A 16,833-nucleotide genomic window follows, 5' to 3' on the forward strand; every position below is an offset into this window, starting at 1 on the left:
CTGCAATGTTCTCTTTCTCTCCCACATCCTCATCATCGTCTCTTTCTTTCTCTCTCCTGGATCATTCTCAAGAGCATAAAAAAATCTGTCAACTCCCATCTTAAAATACAAACAAATCAAAAGTAACAAAATGAAAGAAAACCCTCTCTTGAGCCCATGTTTCCTCCAGCCTTCACTCCATTCTCTCGGGTTCCCTTCCCAGCAAAACTTCTTGAACGAGTGCCTACACTCCCTGCCTCCAATTCCTCATTGCCATCCACTCGCTACCCACGCCCAGTGAGTCCCCACCACTCACCCGCACTCTTCTTGTCTAGATCACTGGTTCCTTTCATGTTGCCAAATCTAATGGACACATCTTGGTTCTCACTTAATTGACTCTCAGTGGCAGCAGCATTGTCTACAACTGACCACTCTTTCCTGAAACCCTCCCTGCTCTTCCCTTTTAACTTACAGGCTCCTCCTACCCAGACTATTTTCCTGGCTCCTCCCACTTCACGTGAATACTGAAGGTTGGAGCACCCCAGGGCTCAGTCCTTGGCCCTCTAAGCCCATCCCCTCTTCTCCTTCTCAGTACCTGGCACATAAAATCAATACCAAAACTTGACAAAGACAACCCAGAAAGAAAAATAGATACAGATCAATGTCGTATCTTTCATCCACTCATTCAATACATACTTACTGAACAACTACTATTTGCCAGGCAGTGCGAGAAGAGAATGGTGAATGAGATAGACAAGCTCTCTGTTCTCAAGAGACTTAAAATCCCATGGCAGGTATGTTGGGTTGGCCAAAAAGTTCGTTAAGATGTTACAGAAAAACCGACAGAACTTTTTGGCCAACCAATAGATATAACCAAGAGACAAGATAAGCAGATTGAGATGGATGCAAGCTAGAACACAGAGAGGATTATAGGCTTGAGAGCAATGGGGTGGGGATGGGGCACTGCTCTAGAGAGGAGGGTCAAGGAATGATGCTCTAAGACAACATATCTGATGAAGCCAGCCGTGCCAAGATCGGGGAAGAATTTTCCAGGCAGAAAAGAACAGCAAGCCCAGAAAGTCCAAGGCAAGAGAGAACTCTGACATTTGAGGCACTGCAAGGGGACCACAGAGTGGCTGGAGAGCAGTGCGTGAAGAAAGGTAGGAAGGGTCTAGATGGGGTAGGCCACAGTTAGGGGGTGGAGATGTATTGTGAATTCGTTGGGAATGTGTTAACGAGTTTCAAGCAGCATGCTTAGAACTTAATGTTTAAAAATTCTCTTGAGCTAACCTGTGGAAATTGAGTTTTATGGGAATTCAAATGACTAGTTGGAAAATGATCTCTTTTTTTTAACTGATGAAACTCCAATAATACAATGATGTATTCATTTTTTAAAAAAGAGCCATCTCAAAGGTACATACCATAAAGTGCAAAAGTCCCACACTCAAGGCAGATGTGAGTTCATTGTCAAGGTTCTTCAACGGGTTATTGCACGCAAAGCCCTCTTTTGTTTTTTTTAAACATTTAGCTTTATCAGAGGTTTTTGTGTGTGTGTGTGTGTGTGCCTCTGCAAAAAAAATTTGGCATGGATTCTAAACAAACACACGAAAGATTCTCTAATCTCCTTTGATTCATAAATGAGCTATTTCCTTACTTAAGCACAATTAGGAATGGCTTATTTTCTCAACTTTAAGTGAGATTCTGAAATATATCACGTGACTCAGAGGATAAATGGAAATTAGAAGCTGTCGCTGCTCTTTCTAGGTTATGAATCCTACCATCCTGCTTCTCCTCTACAATCTGCTGCAACTACTGTCTGAAATCTAAGACCACTGCCATGAATTAACTTATAATTCTTCGTGAACAGGAGATTACCCAACTCCGTACTGTAGGTGATTATTTACGTCAGGCATGTGGTGATCAGCTGGGAAATCCTTCGTGTATTTAAGATCCTCCTCTCAGAACTTGTGGATATCCGTGTAACACTGCCTTCAGGATAAAAGGAAGATGGGGCCGGGGGTTGCTCTGGAGTTGTTTTCAGATATCTTAACACACAGTTGTACCAAATATGTAGAAGGATATCACGTATACACACGCATAGATTATTGCCCCCCCAAACAACCACAGGTGAGGAACGTTTTTCCTGTACACACACTTATTCTACTGGATTTCTGGCTTCATCTCTCCCTCCCCTTCAGATTTTGTGGGGCTGTTTTGACTCAAGAATGTTCTAGGCTAATTATTCAGAGGATTTAAGCCTTTTGGGCACTGGGGCTGTGGTTGGTGCTATTTTGCCTCTAAGATAAACGTTCTCCCCCATTTCACGATGCTCGAGACCTTTAAGGAGAGGTTTTAAATACAAAGAAGTGTCTCCAGGGCCCTGGGGACTCAGGGAAGGCTCTGCTTCTCCCTGTATCACAGACACCCTGCAAGTCGTGGAATTCTGCAACCAAAGCCAACTTCGCCTAGTGTTGATAAACAGACACTTATCTCATGGCATCTTCAGAGCAGAGGTGAAGCGACACCTACACCTGCGCACTCGGTGTCACAATCATTGCAGAAATTGTTGGGGGAGATTATGAGGTCAGATATTGCATAGCTCCCCTGCATTCCTGGTTCTTTCCTCTCCTTCCCCCATGCCCTTCCTGGGCTCGAAATTCAGAAAGGAAAACAACCAGCTGCCTTTTCCCCAAGGTTGTTCTTCTTACACTTTCATTTTTCTGCTCTGGTCTATGGACCTAAACGCTGGAGACACTTTCTTCCCCCACCTACCAGCTTCCAACGCCACTACCTTCCTCACTCCCCTGCTTATCTTTGAGAGTCAACTTTGCCATGTTCGTGATCATTTCTGAGATGTCTTAGCAAAAAGTAAAACTGCCCCCCAACCCTTCCTTTTTCTCTAAGCCGGCATTCCAGCCAGGCTGGGAGGGGAAAGGTCAGCGTTTAGCTGCCTCTCCCCTCTGGGACTTGAGATTTTATTCATTTCCTCTCCTTTTCAGGAATGCTGCTCCCCCATTGCACTTGTGGCAGCAAACAGGTTTTATCTGCTTCATTTCTCCGGCATTTATTTAACTTGTCTCAGCCTTCTCTGTCTTCTCACTCTGTGAGACTGTTTTGTAAATTTGCATTTGTCATGCTTATCCCAATTATTAAAGAAAAAGGACATTAACTACCATCCAGTGAATTCCCAACCTAGTGCCCTCCTGGTCACCAGAAATGACCTCTTCTCCTCCTTTGGCTTTTAGCGAGCTGGGGGCTACTACATGCAGCAACCATGCAGATTCTTCTCCAGGCATCTTTGGGGAGATAATTCACATACTTTAAGAAAAAGGCACCTCCGAGGACACAGTTATCTTAGCCCTTGGTTCTTTCAGTAGCTATAATATTTTTAGCAAGATGATCAGCTTTGCAATGAACTTGATCCTTTTCTGAAGACATTGCTCAAAATGTGCAGCGTCCTCAATGCCATCTTCCACGGGAGGGCCACAACCAAAGGTGGCCTTCACAACCTGTTTTCTTGTGGGGTTTTTTGGGCCACTCTTCATGACAAATTTTTTGTGTTTGATTTTGTCGTAAAAGCTTTGCTGAATCTAAAATCACCTTTGCGATAACATAGCTCTTCCTTGTCTCTCTACCACTGTGTTTAAAAGCACTGCACCTAAACTTTTCTTAATTAGGCTAACTTTTCGAATCCTCATTCATTTTAAAATGAGAATCAGGGGCTTCGCTGGTGGCGCAGTGGTTGAGAATCCTCCTGCCGATGCAGGGGACATGGGTTCGAGCCCTGGTCTGGGAGGATCCCACATGCCGCAGAGCAACTGGGCCCGTGAGCCGCAACTACTGAGCCTGCGCGTCTGGAGCCTGTGCTCCGCAACGAGAGGCCGCGATAGTGAGAGGCCCGCGCACCGCGATGAACAGTGGCTCCCGCTTGCCACAACTAGAGAAAGCCCTCGCACAGAAACGAAGACCCAACACAGCCAAAAATAAATAAATAAAATTAAAAAAAAAATAAAATGAGAATCAGGTTTTCTGCAAAATCTCTACTTAGTAAAAACCAAGGAGTTTACTTTAAATTAGAATTTACATTCAGTAAGAAAAGACAAACCCACACAGAACGTGATGCCTCCAAACAGGACTTTACACCAAAGGCAACAAAAGCAAAGGCGCGTTCAAGGGTCCACCGTGGAGAAAGAGGAGGGCAGATGGAGATGTTCAAAAGAAAGTTACCAAGTACTGGAAGAAAGCGGAGTCTGGGCAACTACAACTAGAGAGCAATTGTTTTTAAGGTTTCAGAAAAGCTCCCAAGTAATTTTGAGCTGGGTGCTATTTATAAAACACGGTGACAGGAGGGTCACCCGGTTGGTTCTAAGCCTGGCTAAGGAGAAGGGAGTATGCAGCCCCTCTTAGCAAGTGAGGCGAGATCAACGTTGCCCACCACCAAAAAGCCCGCCTTCTCCTGGGACCCCCAAGCCTTCCCCGAGCCCTCGGCTTCCCTCTGATCATTAGCCTAACTGGGCTTCCTTGGGGGATGGGGATCTGCGCGGCTCAGTTCTGGCTGTGAACTAACCCAAGGAGCTTCTTATCCCATTATGATGAAATCCACAGGCTTCCACAATTTAATTCCTCTATGACCACTGAATGTATACCAGGTGCTGGGGGAGGGGAGGAGGAGAGCGGGGAGACTGGGCTGTACACGTGACCAAGTCCCCACTTTCCAGGTCCTGAGGGTCTAGCTAAGCAGAAATATGTTGGATATGAAAACAAAAATAACACCAGATAGAATAAAGTCAATGGAATAATAGTGCAAATTGCTCAAGGGATCCAGAGGGGAAAAGAATTCGCTCCATGTTGGGGAGAGGAGGAAAAAGGGAAGGAGAATTTTCACAGCAGGGAAAGGGAGAGGGCATTTTTGGCTGAGAGAACAGCCTTGAAATGGAGTCCGTATTTAGAGATCACTTTGTAATAGCCTGGCATGGCTGTGGGGGGAATTCGATAATTCTATGGGGGGGGGTGAGACAGACACAGAACCCCCACAATAAATTCTTTGGGGGGGGGGGTGGAAGGCAGTGAGTATCCTCCATGGGACGTAGGCAAATAAAAGTTTTGTGTTTTTTTTTTTAATTTAAAAGAATATTTGCCTGGCTAAGGAAATCTTTGGAATTAGAGAAGGGAATCTATAGATAATGATAATAATAACAGTAATAGTTATAATACTAATAATGGCGGTGATCTGGTCCAACTGGAAGCGATTTAGGACACACACAGTCTTTTAGAGCGGAAGGAACTTTGAAGCCCATCTCCTCTAACCCACTTATTTTAAAAACAGATGAGGAAATTGATGCCCAGAGAAAAGTCCCTTGTCTCAAATCCACAGCTAGTTAGGGGCAAAGCAGGGTTGGAGCACAGATCTTTCTTCCTAAACCAGATCACTTTCCAGTCAAATGTGTCAATCTGCACCCTCCCAGCTATTTTTCAGAGAAGAAAAAGCAGTGAAGCAGGGGTTGGAGTTTAAGAGGGCTGCCTGAAGTCCCACAGCCACTGGCGGCTCAGATGGATCTCAAACCAAGGACATTAGAGTCATCAAGCCAACACTCTCCTGTAAACATTCTTACTAAAATTAAACCCATTCACGAGGATGAAGCACAAGACAGAAGAGTGAGTGTGGTGATTAAAGCCCAAGAAGGCACGTTTCTCCAATCACGACCTGGGTGAGAAAGACGGGGGCTGCGGGAGTCTGCTTTGCCTCATCTGCCATCCGGCTCCACCACGCACAAGCCAAGCTGCAGGGAGCTCTCTTTCTCCACCAAAGGCTTAGCTGCAATATGGTTTAAATTAGACATTTCTTGCCTGAGTAGAACAAATCACTTAGGTTATACGCTGACAAAAAAGGAACAGTCTGCATGCTTGGAAAGCTTAGGGGGAATTAAATTACGTGCTGTCACTTCAGAGCTGTTCCTCTGTCCTCTCCACCACCACCTCTCAAGTGCCTGCAGGAGTCCTGGAGCCTTGCGTGCAAGCTGAGCCGTAACCCAGGGGCTTAACATAAACTCCTGGCTCTCAGGTCATTGGGAAATAACAGGTATATCCGGTTGGGTCTTTTGTGCTTGTCTGCACGCAAATTAAAAGCTCGTGCAAAGCTGAACTCCTCGGAGCCGCTGGTTAGGGAGAAGGTATGATGCCCTGGAAGAGAATTCTCACACAATCTCCGTGTTTACTTTTTCAGGGATGAGGGTGGAGGGCTGAGCTTCTTATGGGAAGTTCGCACCGCTGGGCAGCTGAGCTCAGAAGGGGCGGGATGTGGAGGTGGCCTTGTGCCAGATGATCTGCTGGGAGCAGGGTTCTGCGGGACTCCAGGTCGGAGCTTTGAAGGGGTGCAGCTCTCGTAGACCTTCAGGGAGGGGAGTAGAGGTGGGCACGCCAATGCCTGCACTTCCTGGCTGGTGGCAACAATGGCAAGAAGGCTTGCGGGGGCAGAGTTGGACGGGGAGGGGCATGGGATGGGGCCTGAAACTAAGGGGACGGGCTGTGCACCAAGAGCTGTCACCCCCCCCACCTCCCTCACTCTTTTTTTTTTTTTTTTTTTTTTTTTTTTGCGGTACGCGGGCCTCTCACTGCCGTGGCCTCTCCCGTTGCGGAGCACAGGCTCCGGACGCGCAGGCCCAGCGGCCATGGCTCACGGGCCCAGCCGCTCCGCAGCATGTGGGATCTTCCCAGACCAGGGCACGAACCCGCGTCCCCTGCATCAGCAGGCGGACTCTCAACCACTGCGCCACCAGGGACGCCCTCCCTCACTCTTTTGAAGACCCCACTACAATTCAGCTTTGAACCCTCCAGAAGGCTGGTTGGAGTGGGAAAGGGTGTCCACTCTGTCCCCATGCTTCCTCTAATGGCAAGCAGTAATGTTCACGTCTCCTGCCCTTAGGATTTTGCTTACCTAGTCTGACTGGGAAGGAGCAGAGTGTTTCTGGAATCTGGTAGACCTGAATTCAAATTTTAGCTCAGCTACCACAGGAGCCGTGTGACCCTGGTTGATAATGCCAACTCCTCCTGTCTTGCTTTGTCTGCAGAAAAGGGATTCTGGTTAATAGTTCCCTTAAAGGTTTGGTTGGGAGGGATTCACGAAATGATTCATGTCAAGTGCTTGGCACGCCGCCTGGCTCAAAGTGTTCAATAAACGGTAGTTCTTCCATTATTAGTTGTATATTATTACTGTCACGCTTGTTATTATTGGCAGAGCTGCTAACAAAAGAGCTGCTGCAATTTCAGGATGTGGCTCAGATGCCCTCCTGGCCCTACGCCTGAGCAGGATCTCTCCAACCTCTTCCCCTGAGCCACGCTCTCCCAGCTACTGACTCAGATGCCGCCTGGGCTCCAGGCAGCAGAGGTGTGGGTACCACTCTGCTTGCCTCTTCTTCCCGGCCCTGCGTGGGGGTTAAGGTGCATCATCCCCACCAGACCCACCATCTGGGGGTGGTACCTCTGTGATAGTGCAGCAGGGTTGCAGCACTGTTTGAATGTGCCCACATGTGTCTAAGGGGCTTTGCTCTTAAAATCAGTCGCTGGGGCATGACTGCCTCTGAAATCTACCCTCACTCCCACCAACTTCCTACATCAAGACCATAGCTCTTTAAATGCTTCTGGATGGATCTGTCTCAAAAAATAGTTCTCAAAATGTGGTCCAGGGACTTCTTGGGAGGGTGGGTTGTCCCTGAGACCCTCTCAGGAAATCCACAAGGTTAAAACCATGGTCATAAGATATTCTTTGCCTTTCTCCCTGTTCTACTCTCACAAGTTTACCAGGGGTCTCACAGTAAGAGATTAACAAGAATAATTAATAATGAAAATAGAAGAATTATAACAATATACTGTAATGAAAGTTATGTGAATGTGAAAAAAAAAAAACAAACCCAAGTCTACCAGCGGTCTTTCAGGGGCTACATGACATTTGATATCACTACAGATTGGATGCAGCATCGGATATGAGTATTCATGTGTCTTCTGTTAAATCAGAAATTAAAGAGATTTGTAAAAATGTAAAACAATGCCACTCCTACTAAATATTTTTCGTTCTGGAAAATTTAGATATTTTTCAATATGCTGTTTCTGTTAACATGTATTAGGTTTATTATTTTTTAATGAATAAATATTTAAAACTTTGTTCCATTTTCATTTCTAAAACTGTAAATACTGTTAGATATAACTTAGACTAAGCAATAGCTCTTTGGGTTCTGTAATAATTTTTAAGAGTATAAAGAGGTCCTGAAAACAAAACATTTGAGAAGCACTGAGCTAAGACTTTGGCACTGGGCCTGTGAAGTCATCTCTTTGCTCACTTACTTCTAAATAAAACTATCATTTCTGGGAGTTTGGAATAGCGTGAATTTTATAGTAAGTTCAATATAATGCATTTGAATGTAGCAGATCTAGTCATGGAGCCCATGTGGAGGCTGCATTCCAGTTCTCTGCATGTCCCAGCCACTGTTTTAAAGGAAATTTTTCGAAACCCTCCCAAGACTGGATTGTAAATTACAGAGATTGAACCGTGCAGGACAGATACCAGAGGTACTCTCCACCGGGAGGGGAGAGGGCAGGTTTGAATCGCATCTCGCACTGAAACCAAGATGGCTTTGCCTGTTGGGGTCCTGGCCTCCTGGGGGAGTGGGGGAGAGGGGGAGAGGCTTGGGATCACCCAGGTCCTTAACAGGCATGCTAGTGCCAGAGAAGAGTACACTTAGTGTAGAGTTACAAGGGAGGGGCTTCTGTATAATTCATGACATAGGCAATCAGTTAAGGAGTGTTTACCGCTGTGGTCTGGATAGGCTTTGGAACCTGCTGACGTGGGTTCAAATCTTGACCCCTTCACTTGCAACCCGTGAGACTTTTGGCAAATAGTTCCTTGTCCCTGAACCTTAATCCTCTTAGACATAAGGTAGGCTAACAATAGCTATACTTTCAGGATGATCAGAAGTAAATGAAGTAGTAGATGTAAAGCCCAGAACACAGTGCATGGCACTTGGAGGGAATATTAACTCCTTTCCTCTCTCTGTCCCAACTTGCTTTGTGGTGTTCGGTGCTTTAAGAGGGTAGAGGAGTATGGGCCACGGGCCCAGCCTTATGACTGTAACATCCGAGGGAAGGATCGTCCTCCCGTTTCGCTGGGCATGGTGCTCTGCACGTGGCACTCAAAATCGTTGGAGTGGTTATTCCTTGTTAAATGAAATGATACGTGTAACCTGACTTTCACCTCTCTGATCTGCCTCAGGGAGCCTCAGGTATCGTACTCAGAGCCCAGCAGTAGGAGAGCACAGAAACGAGGATTCCCGCTAGTCCAGAGCTTCTCACGTGTTCTTGCTGGGGAAGTAGATTTCCATTTTACCCCAGAGCCCCAGCTATTCCACTGGGTAACCGGCAACCTGGGAGCTTAGGTGACTGCATCAGATGCTCCCTGAAACGGCGGACAGAGAGCAAGGGGCCTGGTAAGAGGCCCCAGCGCGTGCTGCCACAGCTCAGAACCTGATAAGCCCCTTTCTTCTTAATCAAATCCTTTCTTCTGCAATCAAACCGTTAAAATAAATAAGCCACCAGGGACTGAGCACAGCGTGTAAAGGAAATAGGAACGTTAGTCACCTCCAAAAGTACACACGGTTGAATTTGACTTTCCACAGTGGATAGGGGAGCATTTCCTCCCCGGCAGTTAAGAAAGAAGAGCTGAGAGGCTCCTTGCCCTGCCTTTTGGTCCAGGCTCCCCACATGGCCTGAGCTTCTTCGGTTATTAGATGTTCTGGATGCCCCTGGTCTGACCCACAGTCCACTTTCACTCAGACTTGTACTGGGAGGAAAGAAGGCGGTATCTTCTGGGAAGCGAGGGAGCATTTCTTCATTTGTAAGAATCCCCGGGAGGTCCTCCCACAACAGCACTCCCTTGGGTCCTCTCCCATTTGCACTCTGTAGAGTGGCGTTTTCTCAACTCTCCTTGGCAGGGAGTTGCTTGAGTGCTGTCCCGGAGCCTCATTCCTGCAGGAGGGACTGGCCCAGAGCCTGGCTTGGAGGAAGGAACCCGGCATGGCCTCACTCAGGATCTTTTGGGAACATGGCATCTTCCTGCCTAAAGAGCTGCCTCTGTACTGAGGGTCCTAAAGTGGAGCCTGTCCAGGTGAGGTGAAATGAGGTGAAGAAGAAGTACTGTGTGCCTGCCCTCTGGGAGCTGGAGGAAACGCACACTGGCTGTTGGTGCTGAGGTCGACCTTTTAAAGGCAGTAGCAAATGGCGTCCCCCAGAGTAATGATCATAGCTGACACTGTCTGAGCCCCTCCCGGGTGCCAGGCACTGTTCTGAAATCCTTACAGGCATTAGCTCCTTTAATCCTCAGATAGGTCCCAGTATGGTCTCCATCTTACCTAAGTGCAAACTGGACCCAGAGATTTGCAGCGCTGGAGTCACTCAGTTATGGGTGGTAGAGGCACATTCGGACCCTGACAGGCTCTGGAGGGACGTTACTAACCACTCAAGTGCTGCCTCAGAAAGACAACGAGGAGGTGGCTCATGTCACCTTAGGCTTCCGGGAGCTGGCAGGTGGGTGACGGTGCGTCAGCCCAGGAGCCTCACACGGAACCAAGCAAACTATGTTTATTCCTGTGAGGTCCAAGTCCTTGTGTGACTCTAAACGTATTGGACAGGAATAAGGGGGCAATGGTAGTACTGGACCTAGTAGTACCAGTAGTACCAATAATAATAATGGCTAACATTTTTCTTTTAACTTTTCATTTTATATTGGAGGACAGCCGATTAACAATGTTGTGCTAGTTTCAGGTGCACAGCAAAGGGACTCAGCCATACGTACACATGTCTCCAATATAACGGCTAACTTCTATTGAGAGCTCAACCTTTGCAGTCAACTATGCTGATCGGTATCCTCACGATATCTCATTTAATTCTCACAACGACCCTCTGTAGCCTTATCCCTCTTGTACAAATGGGGAAACTTGGGCTAAGAGTTAACTCACACGGCCAAGGTCACTGCTGATAAGTCAGAGAGCTGGGCCTCACACCCAGGAGTACCTGGCTCCAGAAGCCAAACTCCTAATGATGTGTTACGCTGGCTCTACTGCTTTTAATCTCCTCTGGAGGATTAGACAAGCCCAGAAGGCATCTGGGCCTGGGCCCAGGGGCCTGTAAAGGACTGTCATCCTCTCAGAGAGGATATCAAGGCAGGCTGAGGTCACTCTCCCACCCTGGCTTCTGTGATGTCTTCCACAAGGATGTGAGAATCCGGAATGTTTCCCCCTAATGTCTTACTGGCTTTAATCTGGGGATTTCCCTCATCGGTCAAGAGGAGGAGACGATCTGAATACAAGCATACATATTCTTTAAAGTAAGGTACAGGTCTGAAAGACAAGTAATATTTTTGTTTTGTTTTCATTCTCCATTTGCAAAGCTAAATTACAGCAACAGTTCTTTGTAGAAGGAAAAGTATTGTGGCACATGCTCCTTGGTACAAAACCCCAGGTTCAAGATGCAAACTGGCCACCTTCTTGGAAGGCAATGGGGTGGTCGCAAGACACTTTAAAATGCACATCCCCTTGGTTCAAGCATCTCCACTGGGGAAACACTTGCAAATGTATAGAGAATTGCACGGAAAAGTGAAGTCACTGCAAAGGAGTCTACAATAAGTTGGAAACAACACAAACGACCATCGAAGAGAAATGGTTAAATAAATTATGTTACAGTCATATTACGCAGTAGTTTAAAAGCATGCAGTAGATCTATACCTTCTGTTGAGGTCACCAAGACAATTGTTAAGTTGAAAAAAAAATCACTGAACAGTAATTTTGGTATGATCTCACTTATATTAAAAATACATACATATGTACAAACATATGCTATACATAAGTGGAAGACACATGGTTCCTGTGGCTACATCTGAGAAGGGGTGGGAGTATGGGCTTTCCTATTTTTCTATATGTTCTTATATGCTGATTGAATCTTTTGCAACAAGAGTCTGTTTATATACTATATGTGTGTGTTTTAAGAATTTACAAAAGAGAAAAATAATATATACAAATTGTATAATATATAACATTATATATTAAATATTTAAATATATGTAATACTGTGGATGTATAATAATGTGGATATATAATATAAAGCATAGTCCAAAGATTTTTGGCCTAGAAGTAGTCCAGAGGCCAGTGGTCACCTGGCCACTAGACTTGCTTTCCCCATATTGTTTTCCTGCTCCTGTTCTGGTCTCTGGCCCTCAGAGCCCATGACAGTATCAACATGGCCTCCATGGGCTGGAAGCTTCAACATATGTTTAATAGGAATAAATGTAAAATCTCATATTTAGTTTTTTTAAATCAATTGCATACGTGCAATTAAAGACTCAGAATGGTTTTAAGTCTTAAAAGATAAAGACTTTAGTTCATCACAAGTTTGGTACAACAGTGGATGCAGATACCTTAAAATAGTCCCCAAACTTAGTCTGCATTAAAAGAAACACTGTGGCAAGTAACCACATCTCTCTGGGCTGGACAGGATGTCACCTTTGGGGTATTGTGTTTAGTTTCAGGTACACACTTAGGCATATTGAAGAACTGCTTTGTCTAGAAGGCACAGATAACCTGGATTAAGTACTAGAAATCAAGTTATTCAAAGAATGATTGAAAGAACTGGGGCATTTCTTAGTTGATGGGAGGATGGCTCAGTGGCAGCACAAGAGCCATCTTCAAACACATGAAGGGCTGTTGCGTGAAAGGGAAACTAGTCTTGGTTTATGTTACTTCAAACGGAAGCTTTAAGTTCAGCAGAAGACAAGAGCATTCACTCCAGATTCTTTCTTAATGTTGGAAAGAACCTCCTAACATTCAGAGCTTTCTAACCAGAGCAGTCCAACAACACGACAGGACAGTGTTGAGAAATCAACACTTCAGCAGTAGGATGGAAAAATCCTGCTGGGGGTTGATGGTCAAAAAGCCAGTGTATAATTATCCAGCCCTCGTGTTCTCTTTTGGGAATGTGTAGGGTAGGAATAACTGCTTTCGCTATTTAACCACCAATTATTTTCTCAAGCCCTGGATGTGACTACAGTTTTCGACCTGAATTTTTGTCCCTTTGTGGAAAGAGAAGAAAACCTGTAAGGGAATATAGATCTAACCCTAAAAAACAAGAGTTAACGGAGAGAAAGAAGACTGGAACCTGGATGCTCAACCAAGAATCCGTCCCAAGTCTGGAAGCTGTACCAGTCAACATGTCCTGGCTAGACACTGTGATTTAGCTGAACCCAAATGTACATTCTGTCTTTTTTTTTTTTCCTGGTACTTATTGTTGCTTTATGCATTTTCTTGGTAACCTGGTAAATATTTATTTTTGTGAAATAAAATGAAAAACGACATCCTTTATCTGCGTAAAGATTTTCTGTGCATGATCAAAGAATTAGGAAAGTAAAGTTTTTCTCTGTTGACCAAAGTAGAGGACAGCAGCCCCTCAGTTCCACTGCTACAAAGGTGAATTTCAGGAAGCGGACGGGGGTGGTAGTTGGAGCCTGCGGAACACATTTGCAAAAGCAACCACAGACCTGGCATCCCCTCCCTTCCTATAGAAACAGTGCTGTCTATTATTATCATTTTTGAGTGTCATTGATGCCTTATTTACATGCGTCACCATCTTTTTACAAACTAGATTGGGGTTTTAAAGGGAATACATAGGGCAATATCTACAAACACCAAGAATGTCAAGTACTGCATCTCTATTTCATTTGGAAAGGAAAAGATTCCCAAATCAAACCGGTTTTGATTCTTGAAAGGGAAGGTGGGAGAGCTAATTCATGGCAGCATATGGTTAGACAAAATCCTCTGTAAGAATGCAGTATGATAGTGTTCGCTTTGAAAGAAGGGATGAAGTGCTTTAAAGCAAAGCATCAACTGAGTTAGTGAATGCTTCATCCACAAATATGGCGCAGGAGGGACTCAGATGGTGGCTGAGCGACTAGACTAAATGATCACTGAGGTTGTCTTTCAGCCTTGGTGTTTGATATTTTGCCCCCTTTTCTTTCCTTAGTTGTTCTGGCTCCCTGACCCCTGTTCTTCCTTTCTTCACTCCCACTTCTCTTGTCTCCTTTGCCCCTAATCTTTACTCTTCTGTGAGAGACAGAAGATCAGCAGGAGGATGGAGAGAGAAAGGGAGACAATGGAAAGCAGAGAAAAGAGTGGGGGTCTCCCAGCCAGTGCAGGTGAGGAAGAGGTAGAAGTGGACTCAAGGAAAGGGAGAACGAAAGCGAATGGGAGACAAGAAAGAGGGAAGAAGGAAGAGCCAGGGGAAGACAAAAGGCAGGGAAGGAAGGAAACTAAAAGAAGCAGGAAGAAGCCTTTAAACAGGACCATTTGCTACACTGATGAAGCACCTCAAACTGGAAGTGGATTATCTCCTTAAAACAAGGACACAATGAAGCTAAAGGGCAGGTATTGTCTGCATCTTATATTCCTCCTCTTCTCAAAAGGAATTGAAGGAGGCTTACAATAAAAGACAGATACACTTGAACCATTCCAAGAGCAAAGGCAACAAAGAAGGTAAAGGTGCTACCAGGTAGTGCTGAGGAAAACTACTGTTAACTGAGCACAGACTTTTTCTTAGCCTTGAACTCCTAACAGCAACATATCGTGGGGACATTGAACGACATAGCAATCCAGATTCTTTTCATGGTCCTTTCTTCTAAGAGACTCTCAGTAAAAGGATAATGAAAGATCATCATGTTATGAAGATATTTCTTTCTTACGTTCTTATTTTGTTATTTGTAGTAACTTTAATTTTGATATAGTTTCAGACTTACAGACAAGTTGCAAGAACGTCACAAAGAACTTTCATTTACCCAACTTCTCCAATTATGAACATTTTACCACGTTTGCTTTATCATTTTCTTCTCTCTCCCTACCCCCACTTTGTCTTTTTTCCTTGAACCATTTGAAAGTACACTGCAGACACTGATGCCCCTTTACTTCTAATAAATACACGTGAAAGTATTTTGGTGGGAAACTACAATAATACAGTATAGCTTTGTGGCTTTCACTAATACCAGACTATACGGAAAGAGCTTCATGGGGCAATCAGGTTGGAAGGGGAGGAGGGCTAAGAAACTTGTCTTAAGCTACACTGAATTAGCAAGAGCCTATCTTCTTCTTAGATTTATTGGGTTGGCCAAAAAGTCTGTTTTTTTCCCATAAGATTATGGAAAAACCAGAACGAACTTTTTGGCCAACCCAATATTTAGGTTGATAAAATTAGCAAAATCTTCCAAAGCTACTTCTACCCACACTTTACATAGGATTGAGAAAACATCAATTATCCATATCAAATAATATAAAAGGCAGGGGAGATGGCTTTGGAAGGTCACGCTCCTGGGACTACCCCATCTGAGAAACCTCAGGGCCACCATGGCTTAATACAAAGGCAGAGAATCCAGAGGATCGTTGCTCACATGCATTGTGCTTTGTTGACTCTAAAACACACTTTAAAAAAACCCATTTTAACGTGTCTGAAATCAAAATACGTCTTACAACAAATGGTGTAATTACAATTGGCAGTCCTGTAGCCTTTACAGTAGTACAGAAAATAATGGTGCATCCTATAAATGATAGCTGCTTAGATGAGATGAAATAAGATGTATTTTTAGCTCTGTGGTTCTCAGCCTGTGTATTACCAGGAAGAAGGATGCAGAAGCAAGTCAGCTGGATCACAGGGTTTTGGTATCAACTCCTCTGTCCTCTCAATTCCCCTTCACATATTTAAGCTCTAGGATACTGGAGCTGTGCAGTATCCACAGCTCTCCCCTCTGCCATGTCCTTAGTCACTGCAGCCACTTGGTGTGTCTCCTTCTTCCTGTCTCTCTGCCTCCTAGCACGTGTCTGATTGCTGATTCTTGCCCATCCCACATGTCACACTTGCCAGAGACTGCTGCTTCTACTCCACGGTAGAGCACATTGCTTAGCCATAAAATCGACACAGGGATTATGCTAGAGAGAAATCCCATGAAGGAAACCCATAAGGCTGAGCTTTCTTGGCTACGGGTTCCAGGCACAAGGTACCTGTCTCATGTGCTCATTTATTATTATTTTGGGACTGACCCAAAAGGGACTGATGGACAGAAGTGGGACGCATGAGGACTGAGGGTACTGTTATCTTTGGTTTCCTAGCATGTTCCCCCCACCCCCATCTCTCCTTTTCTGAAGACAGAACTAGCCCTTTGGCCACAAGGGTGGCCTGATGCCAACCTGGAACAACAGAGTTCTTCCAGTGGCCTGGGTCATGACCTTGAAAGAGACATATTCTCTTTCTCTTGGGGTGGTTAATTTGAGGCTGCCCATGACCAGCTTTCCCGCTACATGAAGAGAGTATCTGGAACGAAGCTCAAACAGAGACCAGCATACTAGACAGTGGGGCGAGCAGCCCCAAGTCCTTCCATCCTGTGAGGTACCACCATTATCCTTCCCTGCACATGAGCCAGTGCATTCCTGTCCTGCTTAAACAAGCTTCAGCTGGATTTCTGTTCTGTGGAATCAATACAATACAGGGTATTTTAAACCTCTGCTTTGAACTATCTCTCTAGCTTAGCTGTTCTTTTGAAAGTTATTTGTACCAAACAATTCAAATTTGAGTTTTGGGAAGGCAAAATCCCCATATTGTGTGTTGTTGACTGAAAGGAGATCCCTAGGCCTCAGCCACTGGCTTTGGTTGAGGAACTGAGATAACTTAAAAGCCTGGTGTGGATTTTCACTAGAGTGAGGGCTCCACCATGAGCTGGATCAGGGATACCCACAGGCCGCTTTGGATTTACCCTGCGTTTTCATCAGGTACCAGATGGAC

General features: G+C 45.1%; 1 long non-coding RNA gene across 1 annotated transcript in view; it reads right to left on the bottom strand.

Annotated features, from left to right (window-relative positions):
* The window catches only part of LOC113623830 (uncharacterized), a 20,603-nt gene continuing 3,770 nt past the window's right edge, over positions 1-16,833 (bottom strand). The window contains exons 2-3 of the long non-coding RNA XR_003434089.1: positions 7,551-7,553; positions 1-12 (exon numbers count right to left, since the gene is read on the bottom strand). This is a non-coding gene — a long non-coding RNA (uncharacterized LOC113623830). The remainder of the gene's footprint in view (positions 13-7,550; positions 7,554-16,833) is intronic.

This window comes from Aethalodelphis obliquidens, unplaced genomic scaffold, assembly GCF_003676395.1.
Source record: "Aethalodelphis obliquidens isolate GAN/ISIS:26980383/991018 unplaced genomic scaffold, ASM367639v1 scaffold12, whole genome shotgun sequence".
Classification (NCBI taxonomy): domain Eukaryota; kingdom Metazoa; phylum Chordata; class Mammalia; order Artiodactyla; family Delphinidae; genus Aethalodelphis; species Aethalodelphis obliquidens.